This window comes from Gopherus evgoodei, chromosome 1 (genome assembly GCF_007399415.2).
Source record: "Gopherus evgoodei ecotype Sinaloan lineage chromosome 1, rGopEvg1_v1.p, whole genome shotgun sequence".
In the NCBI taxonomy this organism is placed as follows: Eukaryota; Metazoa; Chordata; order Testudines; family Testudinidae; genus Gopherus; species Gopherus evgoodei.
The window spans coordinates 135,834,115-135,848,090 of NC_044322.1; positions in this window are offsets into that span (position 1 = coordinate 135,834,115).

Below are 13,976 nucleotides of genomic sequence, written 5' to 3' on the forward strand. Positions count from 1 at the left end.
AGGTGCTGGAGGACAGAAAACCATGGTCATGGGTTGTTTGTGTGCTCTGTAAGAAAAGTGCAGTAGGCATGTGTGATGTTAGCGGACCAGGTCAATCCAGGGCCACAGGCCAATTTATTTGCCATTAGGATAGATCAAAATACTATACTATAAATATAGATTCAAAGAAAAATCCTATATTAGTTTGGATTCTAACAAGGCAAAATAACTGAATGAGAAGACAGAGTTCCCCAGAGTTATTCTGGGTAGCCCTGAAAGACTTTTGGGAAATTGGCATTTTATTACATCACTGCCACCATTTGGAAGTTACAAACTGATTTACCTGTTGTTATATATTACCTGCTTTAACCTCTCAATAACTCTCATTCTTTTTACTTATCTAATAAACCTATAGTTAGTTTAATATGGAATTGGCTGCCAGCATTGTCTTTGGTGTAAGATCTGGAGTACCAATTGATCTGAGGTAAGGGGTTGGTCACTTGGGACTGGGAGCAACCTGATGTGGTGTGATTCTTGGTTTAAGTGACCATTAAATCACAAAGTCCAGTTTGTCTGGGTGGAGATAGGCTGCAGACTTTAAGGGTACTGACTGTGACCTCATGGCGAGACTGGTATAGTGATCCAGGAGTTCACATTTGTTACTGGCTTGGGGAAATCTAATCATAGAACACACCACCAGCTTGCAGTGTCAGCCCTTGTTTTCTGTCAGTCTGCCCTGATGGAGGCACTCACAGTTGCGAGCTACTCCAGACAGCGTGACAGCATGATCTTCTGAAAAAGGAGATGTGAGCAAAACCAAAACCTGGAGCTGTATGCTCTCCGTTCAGAAGCAGCTTACGGGAAGTGAATACAATAGCTAGTAACAAACCTGCCCTTTCCCTTCTGCATACAAGAACATACCATCCTGTATGCACAGAGCATTTTTCTGTGTGAGCTCATTTGAGAGTGCAGCGATTGTCTCATTTCACCCACATAGCCATTATGAAGGCATTTAGTGCACTGGATGAGGTGCACCACATGTTGTGATAGGCATGTGTAGAAACCATGAATCTTGCAAATTGTGTTGTTGGGGGAAGTTGATCTTTGTAGCAGTGGAGATATGTCTGCAGGTTTTCCATCAGTTGTTCTGCAGGGTCTGCTGCTGCTTGGAGTAGTGTGTCTTGGTTTATGGAGAGCTTGCTTCTGATGATGAGCCTGATGAATTTGTGGGTTATTTGGTGTTTGGGAAAAATTTATTTCAGGATAGGGGTTGTATGGGTTGTAATTTTTTAATGATACCCTCTATGGGTTCCAGCGTGGGATATCGGTGACAACTGGGTTGTGCAGTCAGTGGTTTTCTGGGTTTTTTTGGTCCTGTATTGAAGGAGGTTCTCTCAGGATATTCAGGTGGCCCATTCCATGATGTGGTCTAGTTCTCTGGTGAAGTGTCCTCACTGGGTGAAGGAGGTTTCAAGTGTGTTAAGGTGTGTATCTCAGACTTTCTGCCCAGAGCCTATGTTGTGATATCTGAGTGCCTGGCTGTAGATAACAGATTTCTTGGTATGTTTAGGGTGGTTACTGGATCTGTGAAAGTAAGTTTGTTGATCCATGGGTTTCTTGAATACAGTTGTCTGTAGGGTTTCATTGCTGAAACTGATAATGGCATCCACTAAATTAATGCTGATATGGGATTGTTCTAGGGACAGTTTGAAGAATGGGTCGTCTACAATATGCTAGATATCTACACCTCTAACCTCTTCTACAATAAACAGAACAATTCATTGATGAACAGTTTTTGTTCTGTCGTACATTCTGGTGTACACAATGTGGTACACTTGAGGTGTATCAGAGTTTTGTTTTTTTTACCATGTGTAATTGTCATGCACACGGAGAGAAAAATACCAGGGGTGAAATTCTGGTCCTACTGAAGTCAATAGCAAAACACCTTGATGTCAATAGGGTCAGGATTTCACCCCAGGTCTCAAACACCAGACTGATAGGTACACTATGAAAGATTGGGGAAGAGAAAGAGCAAGAGATGTAACCTATATTATTATCTGTTCCTTATGATGGGAGCTGTGTACAGTATTTCACAAATATCACTCTTATATGCTTCTGATATATCCCTGCTGCCTTGCACTACTTCTTCGGTTAGCATAAACCTAGCTGATTGCTATGGTTACGTGATATCTGCTGCTGATCTCTATGAAAAATAAGTGTACATGCTTTTTCAACATTAAGTAAACATTGCATTTTTTCTTATCTGAAATTTTCTTACTCATTAAAACTACATCCATTGATGACAAATTATAGACAATTATAATTAGTATAGAATGCTGCATTACGTCTCCTCATAACACAAGCTACCACATCAGACTTATGCATTCTACACTGACGTCTCATAGAATATCAAATCAACTTCAAGGTCTTGGTCCTTATCTCCAAGGTCAATGGCTTGGTCCCAGCATATGGAAAAGATCGCCTAGATGTCCAGGTTGAGGACGTGACATCATTGACCCCTTCTCTGGCACAATGGATTTTTTTTGCCAAAAGGGTAAAAATTCAGCTGAATAGGAGACAGAGCTTTTTCAGGCGCTGATCCAAAGCTGTGATATGAAATCCCATGGGAACTAAGGACAATCACAAAGCACCCCACCTTCCACTCTAAATGTCAGGCACATGTATTTCCCCTTGCCTCCTCTAGCTTAAACATACAGCAGCAGGAATATTTTAAAAAAATCCTACCAAACTGCAACACTGCACTGCATCCACAATTCTCTCCCTAGAGAAAGAATGAAAGAAAAAACAAACCACACATGACAAATGTCAATCATGCCACCTAATGCATTACTGGAAGGCACTCAATTACTATAGGGATGAGTGGAGTCCTTCCTTTTTGATCCAAAAACTGACATGAGATTGTAGCCACGAGAGTAAAACTCTGTTGGAAAAGTTTGAAGGATTGGAAACTGACAGAGTTTCCATGCGGAAGAGGGGTGAAACTAGGTAAGCTAGCAAGCATGTAGACTGTTCCTTATTTTCTCATATTTTTTCTCTGTAATGCTTTTGTCCTAAAATAAATGTACTGTGTTTTGTGAAAGCTAGCTGGTCACTGGTATTTACTGTCATAGCCTTTGAGAGAGAGAGAGAGACAGACAGACAGACAGACAAAGAGTGCATGCAGAGGGATACGCACAGTAAAAGGAAAGAACTGCTGCCTAAATCCCCAGTCTGGAGACAAAGGGATGCAGGTCTCCACCTTGAGAAAGGACATGGCTAAGAAGTCTGAGTCCTTAGTGGGTGCCCTGAAAAGTTGTCAGAGGTATATTTAACCTTGGAACTGTGATAGTGACCTCTAGGGTGCTATATACAACTCTTAAATAATAAATAACACTAATCACACACATTTATATCCACTGAGGAGAGACTGTAGATCAGTACGTGCACATTGACCTCATCTCCCATCATTCCAAGACATGACTCCACAATTTGGTGCTTTGCTGGGCCATGAATCATCAGCTCAGCCATCTACAATATCCCACATTAAATAAATGTCTGCCAGATAAAAACCAATTGAAAAGAATGCTGGCTGCTGTGAGAAAAGAGGAAAGAGTGAGGTTGGTGACGGAGATGACTCATCGGGAGAACCAAAAATGATAATCCAGAGCATATAAAACAAATATACCAGATGGGAATAGGATAAATTAGTACATCAAAGAAGAAACACTGGAATCAAGGCAAAAGAAGTACTTCAAGACAAATAATGTGCATATGTTCTGAGAGCCGGCCTAATGCTAAAATCATCAGCAAGAGCAAGAATTAGCAGAATATTTTAACAGAGCAACCAGTGAAGTTAAGAATTGCAATAAGAAATGGAAAAAGGATAAATGTAGCTGCTTGTCTGTCCTGGCCGTGAAAATGAGGCTTGTTGCTGAAAACTGGAGGCAAACAGCTAAATAGAAAGAAGGGTGAACCTGAGCACTGCCCAGCTGCTTGGCAACAGAGAATTTTTAAAGGCCAAAAGGGACCATTATGATCATCTAGTCTGAACTCCTGCGTAACACAGACCATGGAATTTTACCCAGTAATTCCTGGATTAAAATAAAGGCTAGGAAGAGCCTTTAAGTTGAACCCAGTGTAATGGGTGGCACATAGACTCATTAGCCCAGAAGGAGTACCAAGAAGCACTAGTGAATAAGGTCCAAATCCAAAGTTTACTTGAATGGTTCCTTGAAACATGTTAACTACTTACACTTAAACAATCTGTATTTAGCCGTGACACTTTTAGTTAGTTTCCCAGACCTGAAGAAGAGCTCTGTGTAAGCTCAAAAGCTTGTCTCTCTCACCAACAGAAACATCACCTCACTCACCTTGTCTCTCTAAGGTCAATAGAAATCATCGTATGGACTTTAGTGGGCGTTGGATCAGGCCCTTAGAGTCACCAGTCCTTCATTGTTCCCCTGTTCTCCAGGGAAACATAATCTCCTAAATGTTTTTACGGGGGTGTAGTGTATTCCCCTCCATCCTACTCCTCATGTGCCTGACCAGCTCCATGCCCCATCCCCATGCACTTGTTCATAGTGGGGAGTATCAGGTTTGTAGTCTTTGCTTCACCCATCCCCCAATCCCATGTTTGGAGCCACAATCCATGAGGAGAGGAGACTCTACTCCCTCTTGCTCCTCTGCTTAACTGCAAATGACCAGGGCAGAAACTCTCAGGGCCAGACTGTGAATCCCTTACATCAGTGAGTGGTTACAGGAGTTGACTTCGGTGGGGCCACCCCTGTGAGGAGCTGCTTGCCAGTGTGAGTTAGGGGGTCACAATCTAGTCTTAGACTAGTAAAACCTCAAATGTTTAGAATTAAATTGTGAAGTTAATTACTACTAGGTAAGTATCATTGTGAACCTTATGAACATTTGCTAAATCTCAGCAACAATAGGCTAGTAATAGCTATTTTGTTAAGGCATCTGCAAATACAACTCTCCCTAAATAACGGGAACATACACACTTCAATGAATTCTGCAGCTACTACTGGAAAACACAGACTGGTGATAGGAAAACTCTGTTAAAACTCAAAACTGTTTTGGGACAAGCATATGGGTCAGTTATTTTATCCAAAACAATTCCCCCACCCCTAGTCATATAGAACCTTCCTGAAAGGACCATCAACTTAAATTTATTTACAGAAGGGTTTTATTATGAAGCCTAGGCCCAGTATTGCCACTCCCAGGTGTTCAAAAATTATGCAACACACCTCCAAAAATCATGAGACTGGCTTAAAAATTATGAGAGTTTTACCATTAAAAATTTGGGGTCTTTTTATTTGCCTTCTGGTTTTTAAGCCTTTTGGGTTCATATTTTCAAGTTTCTCTGTGCAACCATGAGGGCTAGAAACGTTTAGGTTTGGTTAAAAAAAAACAAGATTTTCACATGATTCCGTCTTGAGCTGCAGCTTTGAGAAAAACACCAAATATGGCAAGACTGTCAATAAAACCAGAAGGTATGGCAGCACTGCAGGCTTATGAGGGTAGAGTGTGCTTTGGTATGGTCTCTACTTCTCCAAAAATTGCACAAGGAGAATTCTGTCGTGATGGAGAAAAGATAAATTCAAAGAATTTTGTTATATCCTACTGACAACGGGCAACACTGACAGATCCCAGTCATCAGCGGCATCAAACCTGGGACCGCTGGAGCTTGATAAATAAGCTTCTACTACATGAGTTAAAAGACACCTGTCTCTTAGACAAGGCAATAGTAGAGACATCAATATCTAGTTGGTCTGAGTGCTAATAGAGGAGGACAGAGTGCCACGTCAAGTAGGCATGGGTTACAAATAGGACTGTCGCACAATTAATTGCACACTTAATAAGAGAATATCATTTATTTAAATATTTTTGGATGTTTTCTACATTTTCAAATACATTGATTTCCATTACAACACAGAAAACAAAGCGTGCAGTGCTTACTTTATATTTAATTTTATTACAAATATTTGCACAGTAAAAAACAAATAAAAATAGTATATTTCAATTCACCTAATATAAGTACTGTAGTGAAATCTCTTTATCATGAAAGTTGAACTTACAAATCTAGAATTATGTACAAAAAATAACTGCATTCAAAAATAAAACAATGCAAAACTTTAGAGCCTACAAGTCTACTTGGTCCTACTTCAGCCAATCACTCAGACAAAAAAATTTGGTTACATTTGCAGGAGATAATACTGCCTGCTTCTTGTTTACAACATCACCTGAAAGTGAGAACAGGGCATTCACATGACACTGTTGTAACCGCATGGCATGTAACCACATGGCACTGTTGTAATCGCATGACGTTGTAGCAGGCATCGCAAGACATTTACATGCCAGATGCGCTAAAGATTCATGCTTCAACCACCATTTGAGAGGAAACGCATCCATGCTAATGACGGGTTCTGCTCGATAACAATCCAAAGCAGAATGGGCTGACACATATTCATTTTCATCATCTGAGTCAGATGCCACCAGCAGAAAGTTGATTGGCATTGGGTTTTGTTAATGGTTTTGTGTAGTCAGGCTCTCTCAACATATCTCTCATCATGACATGTTTCAAAAAATATGACTGACTGAAGCTGAGAGCAAAGCAACCTGCATAACAAAATATACAGACTCCAACTTGGTCTACTCTCGAAAATTAGGTCAGTACTATAACTACGTCAGGGGTGTAAAAAATCAACACCCCTAAGCGATGCAGTTAAACTGACCAGGGTAGATTCTAGCACAAGGTTGACAGGGGAATACCCCTCCCATCAGCACAGGTAGTATCTGCACTGCAGCACTACATAGCTGCACTGTTGCAGCATTTAAGTGCAGCCAAGCTTTTAATAGCAGAATTAGGGACACTTTAATGCAAACATGCAACTCCTTTCAAGAAATGATATCGAAAAGCTCCAATCTAAGAGACTGGAATGTGCAGCTTGTGGGAAATGTTATCCTACTGATCTCTTGTCTGCCAGTGAGTGCGAAATTTGCTTTATTATGCAGGGAGAAACCAACTGTCATCCCAGGCAGAGAAAGATTAATGTAAACTTGTTAAACCTTCAGTAACCACAAATAGCACAGAAGACAAGGGAAAAGCCTTTAACAAACCATATGTAAAAGTAGAGGGTTGGTTTGGGGGTGTCTGTTATAGTAAATACTTGCCATAAAAAAATAAACCTCAGGAAAATGGGATGATAGCATAGATGTAGCTGGAAGATCATCAGGCCTGACTGTGCTCTAAATCAGCTATCATCTGTATAATCAATATGACATGGAAGTGAAGACTGATTCCACTTAAGTCTGTGGAGTCACAATGGAGAATATGAGAGCAGAACCAGGCACTCTAGCACTTCTGTGTTTAGCAATTTAATCCTTCTCATTTACTTGTAAACATTTGGCATGGGGTAATGCAATAAAGAAGATAATATCCTGGAAAATCCCACTCTGTGTCCCTAAACAAAGTTTGGTCAACCAAATGAACAGCCTGAGAAGATTCCATCCTGAATTTTACTGAAGGCCCTGTGCAGAGCAGGATGGGATGTTTGATGCTGGCTGGTTAGTTCTATAAAGATGTTCAGTAAAATTGTTTGTATTCAACAAAGTCACTAGTTCTGTACTTTGATACTGAGTCTCAGTGTACTGCATCAATTTTCCATTAACTTGTACGACACAACAAAGGATATGGCCAAATTGGCAGAAATTTAAGTAATCTTTTCCTATATACAACATCCGGCAACATCAAGTGGCAGGACAGGATTCCCAACACTGAAGCTCTTGAGAGGTGCCAAATCCCTGGCATTGAGATTATGCTAATCAGGAGTCAACTTCACTAGGTCAGACATGTGGACCACATTGGGGTTTCCTATATACAGCATGGGAACCTGCAGTATGGGTCACTCATCCCTTCTTCCCTTTCTACTAAACAAAGGGTGACCACCAACTTCTCCTGGCAGCCTTTGCTGCTGTCAGCTTCCTGGTCAGGTGGGCTTTCTCCTAATTAAGGCTTTCTTCCCAGCTTTAATTTGCCCAGCTTGTTGCCTCATTAGGTGATTGGGCCCACCTGGCCTACCAGTATGGGGTGTATGCTCCAACACATTGACCAAATTCATTAGAGTTGCATAGGATATAAGTCCAGGGTGGAATTTTGCACTAAAGAAATGAGAAAATTGCAGGAAACTTGTACAATGTTCACTTCACTCTTAAGTGTGGAAAACTCTTTATTTCATTAGAAAGGAGTGTTTTTAACTCAAGTTAGCTAACACATGTTAAAATCCTAATGTAGACAAGGAAGTTCACCCTTATGGTTTGTCTAGCTAACATATCTTAAGAACACACCTTTGTCCCTAGAGGAGATATGTTCTAGGGTAGAATACAGCCAGCTCTTAGAGATCTCCCACAAAGCTCTTCACGTCACCAAATACCAGCCCTATCATGGGAGTTTTGTAAGCAGAACAGCCACATGGGGAGCCAATCATACTGCCTGCAAAGCAATGGGAAAGATTGGATGCAGATTCTAAAAAACCTGCCATACAGGGGAATGTTTGGGGTGGACCAAGAAAAGGGAAATTGGATATTTGCTTTTAGAGGTTCAGTGGCTCATTACCCCCAGAGAGAATACATACAAGTGAGTGCCTAGCCCATCGGTCAGAACAGAGTCCATAGAAGGGATGCACTGTGGACCTGTGGCCCATCAGCAAGTTGAATAGAAAAGAATTTACCCCAAACTGCACACACAAAGCCAATCTATGTGGGCTTTGCACAGGCAGGGGTGAGATGCTCTATTAGAGCACAAAAATAGATCATATTTCCCTAATATAGTAGATGGGCATTACGATATGTAAATCAACAAAGAATTTGGCCATAGATATAGTTGTAAATGCCTGTTAATTTTCACAAACCAATCCAAAACCACACCATTCTACAGAAGAGGTCTCACTGCCTCTCTGGGCAAGCTTATTTTTGGAGATGTCAAACTTGCATAAGCCATCTGGGAAGTTTCCCAGGTTTGCTGTGAAAATTATGTGAAGCGACACAGTGCCACCAACAGTAGCACCAAAACCTCTCTGAGTACATGCTGGTTGCTGGCCAGCTGGCATTTTAAATAAGCAATTTAGAAAATGGCAATTTCGGTGAGAGCTGCCCACAGAATACTTCTCATTGGATTAAATGCATGTAACTTAGCAGGGTTTTTCTGAGCCAAACCGCCAAACCTTCTGAGACTTGTCTAATGTTTTATCCTTCACTGATTATAGCCTTAAGAAGAAGAAAAAACTGGTCAAACATATTTATTCAAAAGTACATGTATTTAGACTATTTACTGTATATATTTCTGTTGCATCCTTTACCATCATATCAAGTATCTTCACAAAAGCTTAAATACCACTCTTATACTAGCCTTTAAAGTTAGCAATGTAGCTAAAAATGCCTGACTGAATTGGTATAGATACACCATGACCTAAATGTTGCCAGGCCTGTACTCCGGAAGACTGTTAAAGGAATATAAGTCAGCAACATATGATAGACTAGTACTGTACACAATAGGCTAAAAGATCTGATATAGCCCAAAAAGAAGCAAAGGCTGGGGAGACTTGTTCAGGTTTTTTGTAACTTTAATTGAGCAGTTTTACATACATTAAGCGCCAACTCTTGGATGCACTAAAGCTGATGGCAAGCTGTCCCCAGGGGCAGCTCCAGGTACCAGCGCTCCAAGCTGCGGGGGGTGCTCTGCTGGTCGCTGCTAGGACAGCAGGCAGGGTGCCTTCGGCGGCTTGCCTGTGGAGGGTCCGCTGGTCCTGCAGCTTCGGTGGACCTGCGGGAGGTCCGCCAAAGCCGCGGGACCAGCAGACCCTCCATGCTCGGGGCGGCAAAATGTCTAGAGCCACTCCTGGCTGCCCCCCCCCCTTGACTTCATCTGGGCCATGATTTGGTCCTGAAGGAAATGTGAATCAAAACAGGATGACAATAGAATATTGATTTCTGTTAACATTTATAGCACAATTTTAAACTTTAATTTAGAATATTTCACCAATAAAATATGCTCTCCTGAAGCCCTGGAATGAACACAAGAATCTGACTATAAGAAGTCAAATAAAATAGGTTGTTTATAAAGATCTTGAGTTCATCATAAATATAAAATACATGCTTAAACTGTCATGTACATTTAAAAATGTTGGAGAAAATGTGTTAAACCTCTATTTTTGTTAGACATTTGTTCAGGAATTTTTTTAGTACTGCTCTGAATGCACCATTTGCTAATTCTCATGTGAGCAATAGTATTTAAAAGGCTTCCAAATAATAATTAAATGATTCTCTCCCCTACACAGATTTATATTTTCAAAATGCTAATTGATGCTCAAAACCCCCTTGTGAAGTAGGTTTTGAAAGTGTCACTGTCCCAGTTTTACAGAGTGAGTGGGAAAGAGATTCAGCAAGGTGAAATGACTTGCCCAAAGCAAGTCAATGACAGAACAGGGACTTGAACTCAACAATGCTTTGCATCCAAAGTTGTGCTCAGTCCATGGCACCACTCTGCCCCCCAAACACATATGGGGAGGTATGTGAGGAGGATGGGTGGTACGGGGTGGAGTTCTTGCTCTAAAACATGCGGCATTGGCTCCTGTCCCAGGTAGGCTATTGAGCTAATTGGAACATTATTGGCCTAGTGGATAAGGGGGAAGCTATAGACATGAAATATCTTAATTTTAGTAAGGTTTTTTTGACACAGTCCTACATGAGATTCTCAAAAGCAAACTCAGGAAATGTGGTTTAGATGAAATTACTATAAATCAGGTGTAAACTGGTTGAAAGACCGTAATCAAAGAGTAGTTAGCAATGGGTCACTGTCAAACCGCAGGGACATATCTAGCGTGACTCTGCAGAGGTCTGTCCTCAGTCTGGTACTATTCAATATTTTCATTAATTAGTTGGATAATGGAGTAGAGAGTATGCGTAAAATCTGCAGAGGACACCAAGCCTGGAGGCATTGCAAGCATTCTGGAGGATAGAATACTTCTATGATAGCAATATGACAGCAAGTCATTTAAAATCTTGTTTTTTTCAAGACCACTCCTCTCCTTCACACTGGTTCTGTATTGTGGTATGTAATGCAATAGAGTGGAATATCAGATGGGTGGATGCTAATGGGTGGATAGAGAGATATACTGGCTTTTAATATTTCTTCTATAATATTTTTAAATATGGCAATACAGTACTTTATACCGAATTTAAGATATTTCTGTCATAATTTACTGTGTAAAAATTATGCCATCCTATCGGCACTAGTTCTGAGAGAATGCTGACTAAATGAACTTGTACAAAATCCTAGTATTTCCAGTCTTCGACCTCGCTATCCTATTAATGAGGAAGTAGGGCAAGTCTACTAATATTTAACACTTCCATCCGTTGCTGACTTACCAGTTCACAAATTGTGAAAGTGTGTCCAATATGTTTTGTGTTATACTATATACATGAAAGATGGTTTAGTATCAGCAATTAAGAATTCACTGGCCTTCATTTTATTTCAATATTTCTTTTGTGCAGAGGGAAGTATCCAACTCCAGAATAAATTGCCAAAGTAGCTCTGCAGATTATAAAAACATATGGCACAAGGAAAATTTCTACCCCAGTGCGACTTGCAAATAAATGGCTAGATTGTGCAATCCTTACTGGCATAATGCAGTATTATTTATTTCTTATACTATATTAGAGGAGTTCCTGGAGGCGCAAAACAACATCTAGGTACCCCATTTGGCTAGGTCCTCTGTAAACAAATAGTCAAAGATAGTTCCTGCCCCCCAAAAGAATTTACACTCAAAGTAGAAAAGATAGAGGAAGGGTAGAAGAAAGATTATAACATACAAGCAGAAGATTAGTAATTGAGGGAAAAATGAGATTAAGCAATTTGTCCTCAGTCACAAAGGAAGTCTATATAATGACTTCAAATTGAACTCTGTCCACTTGAGTCACAGTCCATTGAGTCACAGTCCATCCAATCTTTACCTCCTAGCAACAGAGGGGTTTTGGCATTATAACCATTCATATTTACACAGTACATTGTTGTAAAATACTATAGATTAACACTATGGCATCTAAAGTCTACACTAGGTAAAAGGAAGAAATCTCTCTAGCAAGTGCCTTTCCCAAAACTGGAGCCAAACAGGAATCAGACTCACTGTATAGACAGGAGATAGCATCTGTGTGAAAATAGGCAGACTGTGGATTTTTGGAATTGTGTGTCTGAGGCTGATGGGTATATACTAATTTTCTGTGGCAGCAGAATAGAATAGCATTTTCCATTGGAACCTTGACCCTTTTATAGGGACATGTGGGGAGGCAACAGAAATGCATTTTGTCCTGCGTGCCTGGTAGCTCAGACTGCACTGAAGGAATTTAGTGACAACATAGCGAGAAAACCTATGGGGAGTACACCGTTTTGCAAGCAAACAAATTTTAAATTACAATCTATTTCTCTGCATTACCTCCCCCACAGTCTATTACCTTTTATCCTCTTATTTCATCATCATAATTCTCTGCAAGCACCAGTATTCGTTAACATATCCAAGCATAATCTTGCCTCTGCCTCATGTAATAGGCTACTAAAATCATTTGCAAAACATGGAATCCCATCAAATAGTACATTGCCAGATGATAAACTGCACTACTAGGCTGACACCATAGTGTGCTCCATGTCTCATTTTCTAAGTCGGGTCAGGACCTAAGGGATAATTACTCTCCTACTTGCCTGCCTCACCTAGTTATATCAAATACATTATAAGGTTCAGGACAGCATGGTGTGTCTGAAATATCAGATATCCAGCTGCAGCTGGCATTTGTCAGGAAACAGTTACAAGAATTGTACATTCCTTGAAAAGCTCTCTTATCCCTATAAGGATTATTTTTATCTGTCAGTGGCACCCTCGTAAATACTAGGATTTTCATTCCTGCAGAATGCAACAGATCACCTGGACTGCTGTGCTTATCAGAAATTTGTGCTCTGAAAAGAAAAGCGACCACATTTATCAATACACATGGCATGCCTACCTCATCAAGCAAGAACCTGATTCAACATGAAGAGCTGATATTATGGCTGCATGAAATTTTCCTAGCCTTTAATGTGTGAATCTGAATGTTCATTTGAGTTCAGGTAAGAGAAATCTATATTTGGGATAAGGCAGAGGAGTATTTCAGTCATATATGTAACCTCTGCAAACAGTTGACTAAGTCCCTGATTTACAAAAATGAGTCCCTGATGTTACATATATACCTCAGTAATATTTAGCCACCTGAATAAGTTGTCCGATTTTCAGAAGTACTGGGCACCCACTGAAGTCCATGGGAACTACTGAATGCTTAGGATTTTTCTTAAAAATCAGGCTATATTTCTCCCTAGTGACTAAAAAAGATCCACTGGTTTATATAGTAGGCCAAAATCAGCCTATTTTATTCATTCCAGCAATGGGACTACTTCCATGAATAAGATACAGGTTTGGACCTGTCTTTAAATGTGCTCAGTTTGATATCAGCTTATTAATATGAAATCATTGTGGGGTTTTCAATGCAGACTGCAGATATGCCCTTTGTTCAAACCAGCCTATTTATTTTAAAGAACCTAGAGATAAATCAGACTCTGAAAGCCAGGTTTTTGAAGATGCAGTCCAAAGAGCAAGAATAAATTCCCTGCTTCATTAAAACAGGTTCCTGCACTGTTTGGTGTTAAGAAACTTTTAATCCATTTTATTTTCAGATTTTTTTTTATAAAGATAAATGATTGTGTTACTCCACAGTCTTGTCATCTAATATTATGCATTGTATGTCCTGCATAAAGCTGGTCAGGAATGTTCTGTTGGAAAATACTGATTTTGCTGAAAAGTTTTGAAACTTAGACTCAGATCTGAATATTTTGGTTTTTTAACTAACCCTAAATGTATTGTTTTGAATCAGTTAAAAAAAAATTAAACTGCATTTCCTACGGCACATTA